Source organism: Aquarana catesbeiana, linkage group LG07 (assembly GCF_042186555.1).
Source record: "Aquarana catesbeiana isolate 2022-GZ linkage group LG07, ASM4218655v1, whole genome shotgun sequence".
Classification (NCBI taxonomy): Eukaryota; Metazoa; Chordata; class Amphibia; order Anura; family Ranidae; genus Aquarana; species Aquarana catesbeiana.
Window position 1 is genome coordinate 46,017,058 of NC_133330.1, and position 21,445 is coordinate 46,038,502.

At 41.2% G+C, this 21,445-nt stretch overlaps 1 protein-coding gene across 4 annotated transcripts in view; it reads left to right on the forward strand.

Moving 5' to 3' along the window:
• Positions 1 to 6,147: 6,147 nt before the first annotated feature.
• LOC141103018 (interferon-induced very large GTPase 1-like) overlaps positions 6,148 to 21,445 on the forward strand; it is a 107,991-nt gene continuing 92,693 nt past the window's right edge. For 2 of the 4 annotated variants that reach the window (XM_073592145.1, XM_073592146.1), the window contains exon 1: positions 6,212 to 6,239. The gene's annotated coding sequence lies outside the window, so the exon portion shown is untranslated. Of the gene's footprint in view, positions 6,240 to 21,445 lie in introns of all 4 variants that reach the window. The other 2 variants (XM_073592143.1, XM_073592144.1) reach the window with 2 other exon arrangements.

Sequence of the window (21,445 nt, forward strand, 5' to 3'; positions counted from 1 at the left end):
GTTACCATAAACGTACAATTGTAATATTAATGTGATACCTACGTAATCATGTGCATAAAAACCTTCAATTGCGTCATAATAAAGCAGAACAGTAATTTGGAAAGATGCTGAGCGTATCTTTTGTGTCTGTTCCCTACTGCAGTAGTTATTATTAATTTGGAACCACTAATCAATATGAGGATAGGAGTTGCCTATCATCAATTCAACCGAGTCAGCATGGCGAGCTTTGCCTTAGGAGGGGATTCCAGGTGACCCTGAGTATCCGAAACGAGGAGCTTGAGACGATCTGGGAATTTCTGATAATCAGCCGGCTGAGGTAAGCCTTTTGCTTACATTTGAGTTATCAGACTTCCTTGATCGGTAAGGCATTTCCGGGACAAAGGGTACCTATTTTACTCCCCTTAATCGAACTGTATTGATTGGTGGTTATATGTTATGTTGTCACTGTCTATTGTCCATCGGAGTGTTATAGATAAGAAAGGGAAGAATAGTGCTGTTCACAGGTATATGTAGTAAATCTGCTAGATAAAGTAGTTTAGAGGCAAGAGGGTATAGGCACACCTAGAGAAGAGAGAAGACTGGCCAGTCATTATGGGCATTAAATTAAGTAAGGGAATGAAGGGTAAGAGACCCTCAAAAATGCCCAGCGCAAGAGGAGCGCTATATATGAACCAAAGGTGCGGTTCCGCCTATACTGAGCCCCTAGATTAATGGTTAGAGTGGACAGGGATCCACATTGGGTAACTGGGTTACCACAAAAGTCCACAGGGACTAAGAATCATGCAGAGTAAACAGTTAGAGAAACAGTTATCTATGTGAGCAGCATGGATCAAGGGTGACAAATAACACTAGACAGAAAGGGACATTTTCATGTTAAGTTGTGGGATGAATTTGGGGTCAGGCACTACAACTATTAGAGTCAGAAACAGAGAAATGAGAGGTAAAACAGAATACTTTATATGTTGTCAGAGAGAGAAGATGGGATGAGTACTCTGGCTGACCGTCTGATCATAGAAGCTAGATATAAAAGATATCTGAACAAAATAAAGAAAGTAGAATTTAGACAGGAAAATATTAATGAGAGTTAAAAGAAAGTGAGAGAATGATATGCATGTGTTGTGCACAAATGGGAAAAATGTAAGAGATTTTAGAGAGATATTGGTGTATGTGTGTGCGAATGCTGGGACCTTTAGTTCTATTGCTTGTGTGTGTCATGTACGCAGATGTGACCCCCTCCTTTGTGCTCTCCTGAAAGAAATGTGGCTGGGATGAGAGGTTAGTGATAAGCTGGAAGGACATCATGCCAATTCCAGTTTTTTAGACAAAACATTTATAACAAAATGTGCCGGGTTAACGAATCTAATGGTAAACAATGTGATCACAATTATTTTAAATCTGTTTTCCAAACATGGTAAAATGAAGGTTACATTTAACCGTGTATTACACAAATTGAATATCCTTTGATAGTGGAAACAGTGCATTTAAAAAAGGGAAATTAAGTAAAATTAAGTAATAATGAGTATTAATTTCTAATATGAGTTTAACAATTTTATTAATAATATAGATATATTGAAACTGGTTTAGACAACCTTTGGTTGGAAATGAAGTCGAGGTTAATGGGGAAATTTGTAATGAATGAGATTAGTTTAGATTAAGATAACAATTTTGTAATTTTACATTTATACAATAAGCCAAGATGGATGGAATACATAAGAAGTTTTTCTACAAAAATGAAATTTCAAGGTTCTTGATAATAACTTGATGTCAGTCCATGATGTGAGAGTTGTTATAAATAAAATTTAAATATAACAGACCCATCACATCAAGTCCACACACCCTGTTAGGATAGATGCCACCTGCAGCCAGTTGTTTTATAGTTTTTGATGCTTTCTGGTCCATCATACAGATTGTTGGTCCTTTTGTTTTTATTTATTTTTATTTTTGAAATCCAAAGCAGAATGTGTGGATTGTGAAATGATGTGCCCCTTTTTCTTGTAAGTACAGTGGTATAAGCAGAAGAATATTTTGGATTTATGGGCATCTCTCCATGACCGCAGGGTATTGTTATCATTTATTATAATATTGCCAGGAAAAAGTTGTCTTTTGAAACATGAGACTGGAGTTCTTACACAAATAGCGTGATAGAAAACAAGCCATTGTAATATATTTATGCAAGCCGGACCCAGTAATGAAGGGTTCATCCCGATATATCAGAGCTGCAGCTTTTATGCAAAGGTGCTATTAGACAAAGTTAGATATTGTTTTGGTCGAACATTTAATTTTTAATGGTCCGACATTCTGTGCAGCAAATATACAGCTAACTAAATGTTTGTTTAATGAAAGGTTTAAAATATGAGTTTGTTTATGTACAAATCTAACAATGAAAAATGCGTACATTTATTCAAAAGAAAGGAAAAGACACATGTGTTAAATTGATGGTGTAGGAATCAGCTGCTGTGAGCCCAGTGCGGGACACACTCCCTGAAGACCCAGATATTTAATTTTTTGTAGATTTGAGTATGAAGTTTATCACCCAGAAGGATACTCTGTATTCAAAGTCATTGGATCCTTTTTCCCCAGCTCAAGAAACAGAGCTCCATGTTTTAGCAAAGCCTGTGAGCTGTAAAAAGAGTGTATATTTATATAGATAGTCGAGATATAGAGAGCTTTTGGTTCCATTTAAAGGGCCAGAAGTTTGTTTTTACTTCGGCAGGTAAACCAATAAAGCATGCTAAGTTAATTTGATCGGCTGTTTTCAGCCTTCCAGCTTCTTGCTGAGGTAGCCATATTAACTTTCACACATGGAAGCAGACCAGGTGACTAAGGATGCTGCATTTACAGCCCCGGACACTTGATGGGTCTGTGCAACTCACAGATTCCACCCTAGTTCTGGCCCAGTATAGCTGGGATTAATAATTCAACTTTAAGGACCCCAGAACGAGAAGAACAAGTGGTCCACAGGGGGCAACTTCTTATGAAACAGGACTTTGGAAAAGGTGATCATTTATGTCTGTCAGCCACTCTTTTCCCTTCAGCTTGACACATGGACCGTGTCATCAGTCACAAGCAGTTATGGCTGCCTTAGTAAATGAGCATGGGATAGAGCCAGGGTTCTCCACAGTTGTTTTTATAACATACCACTTCTTGTTTTACCTGCTACCAAAGGTGTTACCAAAAGCTGAACATCCCTCCCAGAGATTACAAAAAGATATATCCAGATGCCCAAGTTAGGATCTTACGAGTATGCATTTTGTCTGTATGGACATGTTTTTTGGATGTCTAGTGGCAAATGCTACTGCAAAGGCCACAGTAAAAAGTGTTATCAGAAGTAGTTTGTAAATATAGAGTGCAGAAAGTACAGAGAGTAACAAAAGAAATCATTTTTATAGGAGAGTCCTTACTAGAAGTTTTGAGGTTTTATTTTTACACCCCCTACTGTCTACAATGTATCAGACAAAGTAGAGTAAGAAACTAGAAAACTTTTGCCTGAATGTTTTCTTATATTTTATGAAGCCCCTAAGGGGGATATTGGACTCTCTCCCTATGAGATTTGGTTTGGGAGTGTGTTACTCACTTGCTTATATTTTGTCTCAGCAGCTGAAGTCCTTCATTCGGATCTCATAGAGAATGTTGCTGATCTTTTAAGGTTTTTGACAAACTCATTTATGTGTTTTCTCCCCAATTCCAGATCCTAAAAGTTTGGAAGGATCTAAAACTAAAGCCAGGTGACTTGTGGATTTTTAAGAGACATTTATATATAAGGAAATGTTTGGAGACTCAATACAGCATCTATTTCATGTACAGTTTTTGCAAATCTTGAAGGAAAAGTCACCTGGATCCACACCAGACACTGCAAAAATGACTAAATTAAAGAAATCTTTGTTTGATTTGTTTTCCTCTTGTGATCACAGTCTAGGGTACTTTTTGATTCAGTTACTTTAATTGTAAGGGATATATATATATTTGAAAAATAGTTTAGCCATGTTGAAGTCATATTTGTCTTTTGTACGTCTTCCATTTTATGTAGAATTGTCTGTGTTTACATGTGCTGATAAGTCAGCATGCCAACAATTAAGCTAGAAGGCCATTCTGGCCACAGGAGTGTACAGCCAGTACTCTGTAAATATGTCTTATCAATCATTTGTTTTTCACAATGAAAAGTCATTTGGTAATGAAAAAGTTGCTCAGCTATTATTTTCTCCACAATGGAGTTTTTTGCCTCTTTGGCCAGGACTACCTCCACCTAAGCGTGTGGAGGTTCCAGGTTAAAGGTGATAGCAGGTATGGTTAGTGATCAAAATATTGATCAAAAGAGGGGAGACTGTAATGGAAATTTGTAAGTTCTGTATATAATTGTATTCTATTTTGTATGTATTGCACACTGCCCTCACTGTGCACACGGCACTAATAATGTTTTCAGTAAATGTTTACATTCTTTTGAGTCCTGATTAGAATAAGCCTGTCTATGTAACGCCCCTTGTTACCATAAACATACAATTGTAATATTAATGTGATACCTACGTAATCATGTGCATAAAAACCTTCAATTGCGTCATAATAAAGCAGAACAGTAATTTGGAAAGATGCTGAGCGTATCTTTTGTGTCTGTTCCCTACTGCAGTAGTTATTATTAATTTGGAACCACTAATCAATATGAGGATAGGAGTTGCCTATCATCAATTCAACCGAGTCAGTATCCTGTCTCACCTTGCTTTGCACAAACTCAGTTACTCTCTATTTTCGGCACTTTGCCTAAAATGTAGTCAAATTGCTTAGAGCTTAAAGATTTACTGCTGCTCATGGACTTTGGGCTTCAGCAAAATGGCGGCCTCCAGCAAGAAGAAGCAGAAAAATTGCTGGAAGCAATTTACAGCACACACTTATTTTGGTAGCGTAATTATTAATGTGAAATGCATGTTCTTTGCTAAAGATCATTATTTTTTTATCAAGTTGTTATGGATAAAGTTCTGCTTTAACCAGTCGCCGAACAGCCGCTGCAGTTACACTGCGGCAAGTTGGCTCGGCTGCGCGAATCGATGTACTGGTACGTTGGTTCGTGCACTGGCTTTTGCGGGCGTGTCGCGGGAGCTCACCAGCAGGTCTGCCCGACTCAATGTCCGCTGGCCACCTGCGATCACGGGAAAGAGGGTAAGAATGGAGATCTGTCAATGTAAGCGAACAGATCCCCATTCTGACAGGGGAGGAGAGAGAGATCTGCTGTTCCTAGTGATCAGGAAGAGCGATCTCTTTCTTCTCCCAGGCAGCCCATCCCCCATACAGTTAGAGACACCTCCCAGGGGACACAGTTAACCCCTTGATCGCCCCCCTAGTGTTAACCCCTTTCCCTGCCAGTGCCATTTATATAGTGATTAGTGCATTTTTATAGCACTGATCGCTATATTAGTGTTACTGATCCCCAAAAAGTGTCACTTAGGGTCAGATTTGTCCGCCGCAATGTCGCAGTCCTGCTAAAAATCATAGATCGTCGCCATTACCAATAAAAACAATTAAAAAAAAAAAAAGTCCCTAAATCGTTTCCCTATTTTGTAGACGCTATAACTTTTGTGCAAACCAATCAATATACGCTTATTGCGATTTTTTTTTTTTTTTTTTACAAATAATATGTAAAAGAATACATATTGGCCTAAACTGATAAATAAATTCGTTTTTTTTATAATTTTTTGGGGGATATGTACTATAGCAGAAAGTAAAAAATATTGTTGTTTTTTTTTCAAAATTGTAGCTCTTTTATTTGATTATAGCGCAAAAAATAAAAACCGTATAGGTGATCAAATACCACCAAAAGAAAGCTCCATTTGTAGGGAACAGCGTCGCACGACCTCGCAATTGTCAGTTAAATCGACGCTGTGACGTATCACAAAAATGGCCTGGTCATTAAGGGGGTAAATCCTTCCGAGGCTGAAGTGGTTAAAAGAAATATGTATTTTTGAGGGTTCTAAGTAATTTTCTAGCAAAAAATGCAGATTTTTACATGGATGTGAAAAGTGTCAGAATTGGCCCAGCAGGCAAGTAGTTAAAGTTTACCAAGGATATTATTTTGCTTTTTTCCCCCAAGCCCCTTCCCTAGGATTTCCAACCATTGTGCTTTCCAGGAAATAGCCTGACTTCAAATAGCTACTTCATACTGAAACTGAAACTATGCATGCCCTGAATGTATAAAAGGGCTTGTTCTCAGGACATAGCAGGACTCTGCACTAAACATCCAATAAGGGAGCAAGGTAAGAAATCTTATGGACAATTATAAACGTATGGTCTTGCTTTATATACTATATATCACATTTTTTTTTAAACCAGCTCTTTAAATGCTGATTTAAATTGCTGGGGGTTAAAAATGATCTCTCACCAAAACATTCTTTCTTAGTTTTGGATAGAGTAGGGAAGATTAGAATTCCCATCAGGACCAAAAATGATGAGAAGCCTAAATTTTACATGTGTCACCAGAACAGGAGGTGAGGGAAAAGTGGGACATCTGTGTAATGGTAATATGCCGCGTACACACGAGCGGATTTTCTGTCAGAAAAATCTTGGATGGTTTTTCCAACGGAATTCCGCTCAAGCTTGCCTTGCATACACACGTTCACACAAAAGTTCGCTGAACTTTCGACCCCAAGAACGCGGTGACGTACAACACTACGACGAGACAAGAAAATGAAGTTCAGTGCTTCTGAGCATGCGTCAAATTGTTTCCGAGCATGTGTAGGAATTGTAAGCGTCGGAATTGCTACAGACGATCGCATTTTCGGATAGGAACTTTTTCCGACCGAAAAAAATTGAGAACATGCTCTCAATCTTTTGCTGGCTGGAATTCGGCCAGCAAAAGTCCAATGAAGCATACACACGGTGATAGATTTAGGGATTTATTTTTAATTTTTTACTGGTAATGGCGGCCAATTAAAGATTGAAAAAAATCATATTTCTTCATATATTTAGGCCAATATGTATTCTACATATTTTTGGTATATCTTGGCATATTTTTTGGTTTTTTTTTACTAGTAATGGTGGCGATCAGAGACTTATAGCAGGACTGCGATATTGTGGCGGACAAACTGACACTTTTGACACTCTTTGGGGACCAGTTACACTAATACAGTGATCAGTGCTAAAAAATATGCACTGTCACTGTACTAATGACACTGGCTGGCAAGGGGTTAACATCAGGGGCAATCAAAGGGTTAATGTGTTCCCTAGTGTGTTCTAACTGAAGGGGGGGGGGGTGGACTGTGTAGGGGGAAGAGATAGATCGCTGTTCATACTCTGTATGAACAGAGGATCTGTCAGTTCTCCCCTTGAGAACCGGAAACTGTGTGTTTACACACACAGATGCCAGTTCTCCGTGTGCCCCGAGCGATCGCGGGAGCCCGGCGGTGATCGCGATTGCTGGGAACTCGCATCGGCTCCATGGGCGAGCGCGACCCCTAGTGACCACAGGGCAAAGCGACGTTACATAACGTTGTTTCGCCCAGCTGTGCCATTCTGCCGCAGTACAACTGCGGTGGCTGGTCGGCATGTGGTTAAATTTAAACCAATGAGTGGATGAAAAAAAGTATGTACGGTTGTAAACTTGATGCAACTTCCCTCCATGGTGCGATAAAAGCCAAAAAGATCAGGAATAATAAGGAAAAAATGCATTAAAATAATACAAAAATAAATACAGATATATATAGTCACAAAAACTATTATAGACAAAGTCAAGTTAATCATCATAAAAAATCTGCAAGAAATTTTGATATCCATTATTATACAAACAATGAGGAAGGCATGTAAACTACATGTCGTCACAAATATAAAACATTCCCATATGAAAAATTAAAACTATTGGAGTATGGTTATTATTCCAATATTATCCGCACGAATATACATGTAAAAAAAAACATGCAATGTCGTTAGGACCAAAATAAGAAGGACCCAAGCTACATTAAAGAGGAAAAAACATAGCTATGTAGATTTATATTACATTTGAAACAGACACAAAATCAAAATGACAAGATAAAGGCATAATCTAACTCCACATACTGAGAATATGAGACAATCGCCTTAGTGAAAAAACTGCAAGAGGTGTGTGGAGTCTCACTCCACAAGCTGCATTGTGAGGCAACAACTTCACTAGATAGACCACAAACAAAGCATAGGGCGGAGCTGTAATCCTACTTGGCAGATTGCAATGCAAGAGTCTCAGCCCACACACTGCAGGAAAGATAACGGCACGTCTGGGAAATGTCCACAAAATGGCACAAACATGTTAACAAAAAAATATGTTAAACTAGTGCAAATATTGTCGTGTTACCGATCTAAATAAAGAAACTGTGTATATAAATGAATATCAATAGACCGGGAAGCAGCCTAACCCCTTAAGCCCCGGACCATTTGGCTGTCCAAAGACCAAAGCACTTTTTGCGATTCGGCACTGCGTCACTTTAACTGACAATTGCGCGGTCGTGCGATGTGGCTCCCAAACAAAATTGACGTCCTTTTTTTCCCACAAATAGAGCTTTCTTTTGGTGGTATTTGACCACCTCTGCGGTTTTTTTTTTTTTTGCGCTATAAACAAAAAAAAGCGTCAATTTTGAAAAAAAACGAATTCTTTTTTACATTTTGCTATAAAAAACATCCCCAAAAAATATATAAAAAACATTTTTTTCCTCAGTTTAGGCTGATACGTATTCTTCTACATATTTTTGGTAAAAAAAAAATCGCAATAAGCGTTTATTGATTGGTTTGCTCAAAAGTTATAGCGTTTACAAAATAGGGGATAGTTTATGGCATTTTAATTAATTTTTTTTTTTAGTAATGGTGACGATCAGGGATTTTTATCGTGACTGTGACATTATGGCGGACACATCGGACACTTTTTGGGATTTTAGGACTATTCACATTTATACAGCAATCAGTGCAATTATGCATTAATGCATTGATTACTGTGTAAATGTGACTGGCAGTGAAGGGGTTAACCACTAGGTGGCGCTGTAGGGGTTAAGTGTGTCCTAGGGAGTGATTCTAACTGTGGGGGGGATGGGCTATGTGTGACATTGATCACTGCTCCCGATCACAGGGAGCTGTGATCAGTGACAGTGTCACTAGGCAGAACGGGGAAATGCTTGTTTACATTAGCATTTCCCCGTTCTTCCTCTCCGTGAGACGATTGCGGGTATCCCCGCCGACATTGAATCCGCGGGTCCCGCGATCACGCTCACGAAGCTCCCAGTGGGTGCGCGTGCCTGCAAGCCGCCTCTTAAAGGGCCACATACAGGTACGTTAATCTGCCTGTACGTGCCCTTCTGCCGCAGTATATCTGCGCGAGGCGGTCGGGAAGCGGTTAAAAATTAAATATAAGGCAACTGTGTAACACAATGAGGTTACCAGTTCTAATTAAAAGTGGCAAGGGAACAACTAAAAGATAATTCCACCACTTCAGAGTGTTGACCAAGCAAATGAATCAAAAATATATGTACCTTTCCATGTGTATATGAACTCATATGATTATGTCAACAAAAAATGTGGAAAAAGTATGATCATGTCAAGGTATGAGTAGAAAAACCTTCACTATCATATCAGTGAACCATCAGTATGTAATGCAGACAGGAGGAACAGAGGGAATAACAAAAAAAACACTAAATATCGAGTATTATTAATAAAAATGAGACACATCCCATTCAAAATCCAAGCCAGCAGGCTGCCTCGTATTTAAAGTAAAAATCCAACGAACCTCCTGTCTGCACAGGATGCCAAACTTATCACCACTTGGGGGTTTCACTATTTTATCCATACCCTGAATGGTTATACTGGATGTATCTTTATTGTGGAAATTGTTCCAATGACATGCCACATTAGTAGAATGTTCCTTCACTATGTCATAAATATGATCATAGAGGCGATCCTTGCAGGGCCGATCCTAGGGTCACGGACACCTGGGTGCAGACATATTTCTGTCGCCCCCACATGGGCGTGGTCATCTTACTAACCCCTCCCCTTTACAAATGTTTCTATGGCAAGGGCTCAAACACAGAGATGCTCCCCTAAGGAGACTTCGTTACCCTGGGATACTCTCACAATCTCTTAACAATAAACAAAATACAGGAAAAGAAGCTGAGTACTCTAATGGGACCTGGAGCGGGGTCTCTCTAATGGACACAGAGAGGGCTTCTTATAGAGAGTCTGTTATAAATAGCCTCCCACCAGGCCCCATTAGAGACTACAATGGGGTCTAATGGGACCTTGAGGGGGGTCTCTCTAACAGAGGCCCACTTGGTGTCCATTAGAGAGAGTCTGATAGAAAGAGTCCCCTCTAGGCCCCATGAGAGACTACATTTGAGTGTCACTGAACAATAGTCAGAGAATGCAGACCTACTAGAGGAGATGGTCAGAGACTGCAGAAATTATACAAAAGAGGGTCAGAGACTGCAGACTTGATACAAGAGAGGGTCAGAAACTGCAGACATGATACAAGAGGTGGTCAGAGACTGCAGACATGATACAGGAGATGGTCAGAGACTGCAGACATGATACAGGAGATGGTCAGAGACTGCAGACATGATACAGGAGATGGTCAGAGACTGCAGACATGATACAGGAGATGGTCAGAGACTGCAGACATGATACAGGAGATGGTCAGAGACTGCAGACATGATACAGGAGATGGTCAGAGACTGTGGACAAGATACAAGAGATGGTCAGAGACTGCAGACATGATACAAGAGAGGGTCAGAGACTGCAGACATGATACAAGAGAAAGTCAGACACTGCAGACATGATACAAGAGATGGTCAGAGACTGCAGACATGATACAAGAGATGGTCAGAGACTGCAGACATGATACAAGAGATGGTCAGAGACTGCAGACATGATACAGGAGATGGTCAGAGACTGCAGACATGATACAGGAGATGGTCAGAAACTGCAGAGATGATACAGGAGATGGTCAGAGACTGCAGACATGATACAGGAGATGGTCAGAGACTGCAGACGTGATACAAGAGAGAGTCAGACACTGCAGACATGATACAAGAGAGGGTCAGAGACTGCAGACATGATACAAGGGATCAATGCAGCCTCACCAGTGCCCATCAAATGCAGCTTATCAGTGCCTGGATCACACAGAGCAGTGATCTCCCGCTGTGTCACAGAACTCGGATCTGAATTGCCCGGGTGGCCACTGTAACAAAGTCCTATGATACACGTCACGCAGGCTCCTATGATACACATCACACTGATTCAATTTCCTGACACTGGATCAGTGTGCCGTCTATCACAGGAGCCAGTCTAGGAGGGGAGACTTTGTTACAGCGGCTGACGAACATTTCAGATCCAAGCTCCATGACACAGTGGGAGATCGCCGCTCTGCATGACACCAGTGCTGGGACAAGGTCATCCAGCTCCCAGAGTGAACATTTCAAACTGAAAAAGTGTGAGTACAAGAGTCAGGAACAAGGTTATTTTTAAAATAATATATTGGACCCTGCATCTAGAGGAAAGTGCAGTGTGTGGCAAAAATTGGATGTGGCTTTCACTGTGCTGACTATTGGGTGAGGTTTAAAGGGATGCACAGTGCAAGGGTTCAGTACGAAGTGATGCAGAGTTCAGAGGTCAGTAGTGATGCAGAGTTCAGACTGCTATGATTGTGGAAGGGGGGCATTTAGAAAATTCAAAGGTTTTAGGGTAGGAAGGGTCCTCTTTAAAGTCATTTTACTGTTTGTTCAGAATAGCTACAATACTTTAGTGTGCATGAATAGGGGAGTAATCTGAAAAACAAAAATGTCATATATTGCAGCTTACCAATCATTAGATGCGGTGGCTGCATTTGTATTCTTTTTTTGGGGGGGTTTTTCCACAGTTTTTCGTCTGGTGATCTGGCCAGTAACGCACCTTTATTAGAGCGCTCCCACTCTGGATAAAGGAGCACAGGGGGCACAGCAGACAGTAGCACTGTCAGTCTGGGGGGAGGGGAGTGTTAGATGAACTAGCAGATTTAAATACACTAACAAATTGAAGCCAAACTCCAACTCACACTTTATAATCATTAAAGCGGAGTTTCGCGAAAATTTTTTTTTTAGATGTCAGCATCTGCAAATACTGCAGCTGCTGACTTTTAAAATAAGGTCTCTTACCTGTCCCGGGGTCCAGCGATGTCGGCACCCGAGACCGAACCATCCCTCAATCCTCATGTGCTGCCGCCGCCATTCTCACTGAGGGAATCAGGAAGTGAAGCGTTGCGGCTTCACTGCCCGGTTCCCTACTGCGCATGCGCAAGTCGCGCTGCGCGTCTACACTGGTCCCCGTTATGTTGTGGGAACTGTGTATTTCCCACAACACCACGGGGGTGGGCGGGGGGATTGCGGCTAGCTGCGGCTAGCTATACCCGGAAGTGGGTGCAGATACCTGTATTATACAGGTATCTGCACCCCCCTCCCCCCTGAAAGGTGCCAATTGTGACACCGGAGGGGGGGAGGAATCCGATGAGTGAAAGTTCCACTTTAGGGTGGAACTCCGCTTTAAGACCCCTTTTACACTGATGGGCTTTTCTGGCATTTTAGCGCTAAAAAAATAGCTCCTGAAAAGCGCCTCTCAAGCCTCCCCAGTATGAAAGCCGAGTGCTTACACACTGGGGCGGTGTGTTTGCAGGACAGGAAAAAAAGTCCTGCAAGCAGCATCTATGGGGCGGTGCGGGAGTGGTGTATACACCGCTCCTTCACCACCCCTGCCCATTGAAATGAATGAGCAGATTTGCCGAAGCGCCTGCAAAGCACTTCGGCATCGCTGCAACATGGCGCTTTTAACCCTTTATTTGGCTGCTAGCGGGGGTTAAAAGCAACTCGCTAGGGGCCGAATAGCGCTGCTATAACAGCAGTAAAGTGCTGCTAAGACTAGCGGAGCACAACAGAATTAGTTTAAAATGTCATCCACTTGGTGGATGACATTTTTTTTTTTTTCAACAATAATTTTAATTTATTTTATCAAACAAATACATATCAAATAAGGTTGCTGCTTATATTACACAACACTTGTAATACAATAAACGGAGAAGGCATATAGTATAGAACTAATTTAAACCTTGATGGCCTAGTCCAGCCTACCCCAGATGGGTTCAAGCTGTAGGTCTGGAAGGTCACCTCCTTAACTATGCTTCATACAATATAAACTATGAGTATGGAAATAATATTGGGAAGGGGAAATGAAAAAATTACGAATAACCAAAAAGTAATGGATATCAGAGATAGTGTTCTACAACGACAATTTGCTTAGATGAATGATCACAGTATTTCAGTCTGGAGGGTAAATTTAAATTTTACATTCCTTTAGGTAATTGGAGGCTATGGGATGGGATAACCAAATTTTCCATTTTTTTACTAAAAGAGGTTATGGAGTGGTTTTTATAAGCAAGCATTAATTCAAATTGTGCCTCGGTATTCACTCTGGATATGACCGTAGATAGATTCGGAGCTTCCGTAGATTTCCAGAGGTAAGCTATTGTAAGTCTTGAGGCTATTAAAATGTGGACCACAATTGTTCTATGTATAGTGGGATATTTCTGAAGGTCTATACCTAGTAAGGCTGAAGCGGGAGTAAGCGTGGATAGGTTTCCTGTAATATCTGCTATAACCCCTTCCCGCCGAGCGTACGCAGATGTGCGTACTCGGCTTTCCGGGGTTATACCGGGATAATGCCCGCAGCTGCAGGCATTATCCCGGTACTGTTTTTTAGAGCCGGCGATCGGCTATCCAGGTATAACAACCGATGCGGTTAAAAGCCGCTCGGCTATTATACCGGAGGAGCGGGAGCGGACGCCCCCCCCCTCCCGCTGTCTCCCGCCGCTCTTACCAGGCCTCCCGTTCCATCGGGAGGCCCGATGACCAATCGGCTGGGGACGGTCTGGAACGAAGCCGTGAGTGGCTTCGTTCCAGCCTCCTAATCGCAAACACGGAAGCGATGTCATGACGTCACTTCCCGTTTACTCGGCTGCCAATGGCGCCGGTTTAAAAAAAATACACAGTATTCAGAATCGCCGAAAACGACGATCTGAATACTTTGAAGTGCAAAGGAGGGATTGGAGGTCTTTTAGACCCCCGATCCCTCCATAAAGAGTACCTGTCACCACCTATTACTGCCACAAGGGATGTTTACATTCCTTGTGACAGCAATAAAAATGATCAAAAATGTTTTTTTTTTTAAACACAATTTATTCATATAAAAATAAATAAAATAAATAAGAAAAAAAAAAATTTTTTTAAAGTGCCCCTGTCCCCGAGAGCTTGCGCAGCAAAGAAAACGCATATGGAAGTCGCGCCCGCATATGTAAACGGTGTTCAAATCACACATGTGAGGTATTGCCGCGATCGTCAGAGCGAGAGCAATAATTCTAGCACTGGACCTCCTCTGTAACTCTAACCTAGTCACCGTAAAATAAGTTTAAAGCCTTGCCTATAGAGATTTTTAGGTACCGTAGTTTGTCGCCATTCCACGAGTGCGTGCAATTATAAAGCGTGACATGTTTGGTATCTATTTACTCGGCGTAACATCATCTTTCACATTATACAAAAAAATTGGGCTAATTTTACTGTTTTTGTTTTCTTTTGAAATTCATGAAAATGTCCCTTTTCCCAAAAAGTTGCGTTTAAAACACCGCTGCACAAATACCGTGTGACATGAAATATTACAACAATTGCCATTTTATTCTCTAGATTCTCTGCTAAAAAATATATATATATATATACATATATATATATATATATATATTATATACATATACATATATATATATATATATATATATATATATATATATATATATATATATATATATATATACATATATATATATAATGTTAGGGGGCTCTAAGTAATTTTCTAGCAAAAAATACAGATTTTAACTTGTAAACACCAAATGTCAAAAATAGGCTTAGTCATCAAAGGGATAAATGATGAGACTGAGTTCCAAAAGGTTTTCAGGGTTTTGCAACTCCAGAGAGTGTGTATAAAGCGCCTTTCACACGGACAGCTATTCTGCCGCAGTTAAAAGCATGTTTTTTTTTCTGTGAAATTCAAGACTCCAGGCACTGCGACCAGCTGCATTTGCACAGTGCGATTAGCTGCAGTTGCGTTTAGCTGCGGTTTGCCATTTCCATGGCAACCTGACAGTGTACCGACTCGTATTGAACAGGGATCCGACTTGGATCCCCGCCACTGTTTGGTATGAATCTTGAGGGGGAACTCCACACCAAATTTTAAATAAAAAACCAGCATGGGTTCCCCCTCCAAGAGCACACCAGGCCCTTTGGTCTGGTATGGATTTTAAGAGGAACCCTATATGCCAAAAAAAGACGTGGGGTCCCCCCAAAATCCATACCAGACCCTTATCCGAGCACGCAGCCGGTCGGTCAGGAAAGGGGGTGGGGACAAGCGAGCTCCCCCCCTCCTGAACCGTACCAGGCCGCATGCCTTCAACATGGGGGGGTGGGTGCTTTGGGGGAGGGGGGCGCCCTGCAGCCCTCAACCCCACCCCAAAGCACTTTGTCCCCATGTTGAGGAGGACAAGGGCCTCTTCCCGACAACCCTGGCCGTTGGTTGTCGGGGTCTGCGGGCAGGGGGGACTTAGGGCCCCCAGATCCCGGCACCCCACCCTATGTGAATAAGTATGGGGTACATGGTACCCCTACCTATTTACTTAGGGAAAAAGTGTCAATAAAAAAACACACTACACAGGTTTTTAAAGTAATTTATTAGACAGCTCCGGGGGTCTTCTTCCGGCTCCGGGGGTCTTCTTCTTTCGACTTCGGGGGTCTCTCCGGCCTCCGGTTCTTCTCCGTTGTCTCAGGCCTCTTCTGCTGGTACTTCTGCCGGCTCCCCCGCTATCTTCTGCCACTCTTTTGCTAGCGGTGGCCCGGACTTCTGCCTTCTGCGTTCTTGTCTTTTTCCCTCTTCTTCCGATGTTGACACGACGCTCTCTCCGGCTGGAATGCTCTCTGAGTGCTCTGCTATGACTTATATAGGCAGTGACTCTGCCCCCTTAAGACGTCACAGTCCCTGGGCATGCTGGGACTGTGACGTTTTAGGGGGTGTGGTCACCGGGTGACCGTTTTAAAAACCTGTGTAGTGTGTTTTTTTTATTGACACTTTTTCCCTAGGTGAATGGGTAGGGGTACCATGTACCCCATACTCATTCACATAGGGTGGGGGGCTGGGATCTGGGGGCTCTCTTATTAAAAGGGGGCTTCCAGATTCCGATAAGCCCCCCACCCGCAGACCCCGACAACCAACAGCCAGGGTTGTTGGGAAGAGGCCCTTGTCCTCATCAACATGGGGACAAGGGGCTTTGGGGTGGGGTTGGGGGCCGCAGGGCGCCCCCCTCCCCCAAAGCACCCACCCCCCATGTTGAGGGCATGCGGCCTGGTACAGTGCAGGAGGGGGGGCGCTCGCTCGTCCCCACCCCCTTTCCTGACCGACCGGGCTGCGTGCTCGGATAAGGGTCTGGCATGGATTTTGGGGGGATCCCACGCCGTTTTTTCGGCGTAGGGGGTTCCCCTTAAAATCCATACCAGACCGAAGGGCCTGGTATGCTCTTGGAGGGGGAACCCATGATGTTTTTTTATTTAAAATTTGTCGTGGAGTTCCCCCTCAAGATTCATACCAAACAGTGCCGGGCATTGGCGGGGATCCAAGTCGGATCCCCGTGCTTGTCGCTCATTGGGAAAGGAAAAAACATTTTTCTTTTCCCGATGAGCAGCTTGGCGCTGTTATCCGCAGCTGACACAGTGCACTGCGATTACCTGCGGTTATGTGCGGATAGCTGCGCTAAATCGCTCCTGGACGCAGTCAATTCTTTTTTTTCTATCCGCACAGAACCGCATGTAACTAAATCGCAGCTAAACGCAGTGTGTGAATGGGGCCATAGGAAAGCATTGTGTGCTTTTAGCTGCGGTAGAAAACTAGAAGATCCGCAGCTAAAAGCACCATTCTATCCGTCCGTGTGAAAGGGGCCTAAGATTTCCAGTTTGCTCATTACACCTCCAACAAATGTCGGGTGTGGATGGATAGATTTTGGATAATTTATACGGGGTTAAATACCACCTGTTAGTTATTTTTTGAGCATTGTCCCAGTGTTCTATACACGATGATGATTTGTGGATTATTTGGAATGATTTTTTCCACTGGTCCCATGAGAAGTTTTGATCTAAATCTCTCTCCCATTTTAACATGTGAGCATTTTTATTATCTGGTTGGAAGGAGAGTATCTCATAGAAAAAGGAGATGCCTTTCATTGTATAGTCCTTATGATGAGAAAAATATTCCCATATTATCGATGGAAATTCTATCAAATTATTAGGATTGAATTCCTTTAAACGTTTACACTTTCCAAGCTTGCTTATAATAACATCCTTAAGGTTCAAGGGTAGATTTTTATATAATGACTAGGATTGGTCTGGTTCACGGGCAACACCCAATATACAAGGCACCTCATCCCAAAACAGTATAGGGACAAGAGAGAACAGAATAACAGGGACTTTAACGGTGCCAACAAAACTTGAAAAATGCTTACATATTAAAAATATCAATTTTATTGGTACAAAAAATGTTTAAATAAAGCAAATTCATTACACATGGTACATCTCTTGTTACAAAGGTTATAAAAACAAGGTGGTTAAGAGATATGCAGGTTCAAACCATATTTGAGAAAAATTGCACACTAGCCCAACATGTAGGGTTGTCCCGATACCGATACTAGTATCGGTATCGGCACAGATACCGAGCATTTGCCCAAGTACTTGTACTCGGGCAAATGCTCCCGATGCTTCCCCCAATACCTGGAGGACAGCTGTGATCGGCGCGTGGGGGAGTTACAGGATTCTCCCCCAGCGGCTTTCACCAGCTTTAGTGACATACAGCGGTGATCGCTCACCGCTGACTGTCACTGCATCCTCCTCCGTGCCCCCTCTGTTCCTCTGTGCCTCTCCGCTGTCCCCTGCATTCCTCTATCCTTATCTGTCCCCTCCGTACTCCCCCTCCGTTCCTCTCTCCTTATCTCTCCCCCTCCGTTCCTCTATCCTTATCTGTCCCCTGCATTCCTCTCTCATCTGTTCCCTCCGTTCTCCCCCTCAGTTCCTCCGTCCTCCTCCTCCTTCCTTTGTGTATGGATAGAGTCAGCTGACTCTGTCCATTCACATAACTGAAACATTGTAATCTTCTGTGATTACGATGTGTCAGTTTATGAATGGAGAGAAGCCGCTGTCTTCTCTCCATTCATTCTCAGTGCAGCTGACGCTGCAGAGAAAGGGACTGGGGAATCTCTATCCTCTGTCTCTTTCTCTGTCTCAAGGGGGAGATATCAGAGGTCTGTTAAGACCCCTGATATCTCACCAAAGCCCCCCAACAGGGCTGATTTAAAAAAAAAAAAAAAAAAAAAAAAAAAAAAAAACAATAAATAATAAAAAAATATTATTGTAAAAAATAGAAATTGTAAAAGAAAACAAAAAAAAAACCACACACACATACAACGTTCACCCCCCCCCCCCCCAAAAAAAAATAGCAAAAAAAAAACTGTCACGTGACATTAAAAAAAAAGTATCGGTAATCGGCATCGGCGAGTACTTGAAAAAAAGTATCGGTACTTGTACTCGGTCCTAAAAAAGTGGTATCGGGACAACCCTACCAACATGTTTTGCTATTTGCTTCTTCGGGGGACGTGCAATTCAGAGACAAATTGGTATGACAACCTAAACAATATAGAAAGAGAAAAAAGGCAGTTTAGATCAAGTGCTCTTTGAGTATTGGTTTATAGCATAGAAATATGTTCATTAATATAGTATGGTGGCCAGGATTACACTGCAGATCAAATGAACACAACCACTCACCCCACAAATAGCACCACCAACAAACACGCCAACCGGATGCGAAAGCTCACCTCTAGAGGTTTCCCAGCACAGAAGGGAGATGGTCTAGGTAGTGGCCATAGAGGGTAGAAGGATCGGGCTGTAATGTGAAACATGGGATGTTAGGGAATGATATACATGAGATAAACGGTGGCTAACATAGAAGATAATATTAGAGAGAAATTTTTTATTAAATTATAATTGACACACTGCAGGGGGACTGATGTCTCTCATAAAGTTTACTTACTTAATAAGGTTATAATCGATTGAGTAGGAATTAGTAAGGATAGGACTAATTCTGAAACATCTGCAGACTAACGGCATAGAAAAGTGTTAAGGAGGATGCTTTAAATAAAGAGAGGATATGGTTCAATTAATATGCAAATAGATAGTAACCTCAGTGGAAAATATAGCAGATGGAGTAATGGTGCAGTAAACCAAGAGGTGATTAAATAATGGACCAGGGATTGCCTTAATGCAAAAGACTATGTCTCAAAGAAAGTCAAGGAGTGCAAGTACTAACGTTTAGAGTGCTGCACACTCTGAAAAATAGTAAGAAGGTAAGAATCTCTCTCCCATTTTAACATGTCAGCATTTGTATTATCTGGTTGGGAGGAGAGTATCTCATAGAAAAAGGAGATGCCTTTCTTTGTATGGTCCTTATGATGAGAAAAATATTCCCATATTATCGATGGAAATTCTATCAAATTATTAGGATTAAATTCCTTTAAACGTTTACACTTTCCAAGCTTACTTATAATAACATCCTTAAGGTTCGAGGGTAGATTTTTATATAATCTGATTCCCTGTTTGATCCATACGTCTACTGAAAAACGGATTCTGCAATAATTAATAACTTCTGTAGGGAGACATATTTTAGATTTTTTTTTAATATGTCTAGTTTTAGAAAGTATGTGTTTCCAAGCAAATATTGTAGTTTTAATACTCAGTAGATTTGGAGTGATTACTTTAGGAAGAATGACAGTGGCTATTGCTAGGGCATATAAATCAGAATTTTTAGTAGATTCTTGTTCTATGTTTAGCCATAGCTTATCTTTTTTAGGGTAAAACCAATATTTCATCTGGTCTAAAATGGATGCGTAATAATAGTTCTTGACATCTGGTAGATTCATTCCTCCCTTAGTTTTAGTGGTGGTTAGAATTGAAAATGCGACTCTAGTTTTTTTTTTTTATTCCATATACATTGTTTAAGTTTGGTATTCAATTGTGTGAAGAATTTGGCGGGTATAGGGATAGGTAGACAACTAAAATAGTATAGAATTTTTGGTAAGGTTTGCATCTTGAACGCAGCTATTTTGCCGACCCAGGATAAATGTATTTTTTGTATATGCATTAGGTCTTGATTAATTTGTTCTAAAGGGGTAGGGAAGTTTACGTCATATATTTTAGTTGGAGGGGAGGTGAGTTGTATCCCTAAATATGTTATCGAGGTATTGTCCCAATTAAAACCATGTTTTGTACTTAAGTCGTAAATTGTTGTAGCAGGTATATTCATAGGTAGGATGTGACACCTACTTTGATTGATATTGTAGTATGACACCTCTTTGAATTTATCTAGTACTGTAATTACTGATGGTAAAGAAGAAATATCAGGCTTGGTTAGTGTCAGTATGATGTCATCGCCAAATAAGCCTAATTTGTGTACATCTTGGCCAATGGTAATACCTTTGATCTCTAGGGAAGAGCGTATAAATTCCGCTAAAGGTTCTATCGCTAGGGAAAATATTAGTGGGGATAAGGGTCATCCCTGTCTGGTCCCGTTGGTTAAAGAGAAATTTCTAGATAGCATACCTGTTGAGAAAATCTTTGAAGTGGAATGGGTATATAATGCCATAATGGCAGAGTGTATAAATCCTTGGAAGCCAAATTTGGTTAGAGTATGTGAAATATATTCCCAATGCATTCTGTTGAATGCTTTTTCAGCATCTAATGCTAGTAGTAGAGAGGGTGTTTTGTCGTTATGTATTAGGTTAATAATATTTAACATCCTTCTTGTGCTGTGGGGTGCTTGCCCACCTTTGACAAAGCCTACTTGGTCAGGTTTAATTAATGAGGGGGTTTTGTTGACTATTCTATTGGCCAGTATTTTTGCGTATATTTTAAGATCAGAATTTAATAAAGATATGGGTCTATAATTTAAGGGGGATGTAGGGTCTTTTCCTGATTTTGGTAATGTAATTATTATGGCCTCTAGAAGTTCTTTTGAAAAGGTGTTTGAGTTTGCCACTTGGTTTAACAATTTGGCTAGACATGGGATTAAGGTGTCTTTAAAGGCTGAGTAATATTCTCCTGACAGGCCATCAGTCCCTGGTGCTTTATTTTTTGGTAGTTTGTTTATGACTTTTAAGATTTCTTCATTGAAAATGTGTTTTTTAAGCTTTTCTAGAGATATAGGGTCGATGGAGGGAAGATTAACATTGTCTAGAAATGCTTTAATTTTGTCGGTGTCAGGTTGAGGGGTATTTTTATCATCTTTTAAGTTGTATAGCACCTCATAGTATTGTGCAAATGTGTCTACAATTTCTTGGGGGTTTAGTATTACTTTG